The sequence below is a fragment of the Ctenocephalides felis genome, unplaced genomic scaffold, assembly GCF_003426905.1.
Source record: "Ctenocephalides felis isolate EL2017-DRISC unplaced genomic scaffold, ASM342690v1 CF-g0.4_SCAFFOLD_03127, whole genome shotgun sequence".
Taxonomy (NCBI): domain Eukaryota; kingdom Metazoa; phylum Arthropoda; class Insecta; order Siphonaptera; family Pulicidae; genus Ctenocephalides; species Ctenocephalides felis.
In genome coordinates this window covers 16,450-18,701 of record NW_020539281.1, presented here as the reverse complement: position 1 = coordinate 18,701, position 2,252 = coordinate 16,450, and positions in this window count along the sequence as shown.

Here is a 2,252-nt window from a genome sequence, read left to right as displayed (position 1 = left end):
ATACTATAGGCACCTCATTTTGTTATAAAAATGCTAAATAATTAAACTTAAGTTAATTACAAAATTTTGTAGTAACTTGATGAATATATAATTTATACAAGTACTTTTTATCTATTTTGAAATTATTTTATAATTTTAGCAATAAAATTTATTAATATTTTATTATTAATTATTATTTATTATTAATATATTAATGTCTCTATGTGTATCTGATTTATTTTTAGATTCACATAATAAATGATCTAATAGAGATTATGACATAAATTTCCAGAAAATTTGTTGTAATTTATATTTAATTGAAGATAAAGGCAAAATCTCTACAAATTATTATAAAAGTATATTATGAGAGTTTCAATATTATTTTGGCAATATAAATTGTAAGTAAGTATATCAACATTTTTGTTAAAATAAATGTATAGACAACAAATTTACAACTTTTTTAACATTTTGAGACCATTCCAAAAATTAAAAGTTTCCAAAAATTACAAGTATATTAACAAAAATAATTTTAAATTGATACTTTTATTACTAAATATTTGTACATGTTTTAAAAATTATAACTGTTATAAATATTAGTATACTAATATTTATACCAGTTATAATTTATATATATTAAGTGGTAAATCTCAAGAAAATCATATGGAGACATTTATATTATTAATACTTGAACAAATTTATATTTTTCATATAAGCATTTAATTATAATGATAAAGCAAACGAAATTATTAATAATTGTGCAATAATTGTTAAAATATATTGTATCTAAGTTATTTTTATATTGATTTTTTAACAGAGAACTTCAAGTACAAAAATTTGCAGCAAATTTCTTAAATTCATAAATTTATATTTGAATTCAAATATAATAAGATAAATTTATTTCAATATCTATAAATTATCATCAGTATTTTGTATACAATTTAATTGCAATTTGTATATATTGATATAATATATATAGAGATCAAATGCAAAATATTATCATCACATATGGATATTATTTAATTTTTTAGTTTTGCTAAAAATATATCAAATTTCTTATTACAAATTTCAATTTTAACTCTTTATCTAAATTCTATTTATATTATTATTATTTTGTATCATTTTACTGTTTTTTTTTTTAAATTCATTGCATATTTTTAGAACTCTTTTTTTAATTTTTTATTTTATACCATAAGAATGTTTCTAATATTTTTTATTTGTTTTTAGATTCATTAAATTAATCATTTGTCTGATGGAACTTATTATTGTAATAAACAACATCTTTATATATAATAATAATTTACTGCAAAGTTGAAGGAAATAGAAAACCAAATGATACAAATTTACCAGGATTTTATAAATATAGAAAAATGTTTAAATTGAATTCAGGAGAAAATAAATAAATAAATATATATATATATATATATATATATATATATATATATATATTAGGGTGGTCCTTAAAATGGTCATTTTCGAATTTCCTTGCTCCCAGGGGCTCAAATGGTTCCAAATAGATAAAAAACAATTCTCTGAAAGTTTTAGCTCTTAATATTAACGTTTAGATAGAGCGCAATTCAATCAAAATTTTGTATGGAAATAGCATGGAAAAATTTTCAAAAATTTTAAAAATGTTTTTTAAATGTAATTTAGCGAACAAATGAATGAATAAAACTCATTCATTTGTCGCTAAGTTATACCTAAAACATTTTTTTTAAATTTTCAAAAATTGTTTCATGCTCTTTCCATACAAACTTTGATTGAATTGCGCACCGTCTAAAAGTTAATATTAAGAGCTAAAACTTTCAGAGATTTTTTTCGTCTAATTTCTTTTTTATTAAAATCTTTTTTTTAAATACATTTAAATATACATCTGTTTAATTTTTTTCTAATATATGATTAATTTCATTTTATATTTATACTGCAAGTATTATATGTAATTAATATCTACATATATCAACATTAAATGAAAATGTTACAGGAATTACGAGAAATATTAGACACAATATTCGAAAGTTAAAATTCATCTATATATGCATTTGTTAACTAATAAGATGTTTATATGACATTCTATAAAGCCTGAAATATATGGATTTAACTCTGCTGATATTTTACGGTATTTTACGGCATAAGAATATTTTTTATGACTACTCGTAATTTATTTTCAGGATAAATATGCAGAATTTACAACAAAATGGTGTTCAATATATATTTTATAATAAAATACTTCATGTATTAGATTTATATGGTTCAACATCTTTTTTTTTTTAATTGTT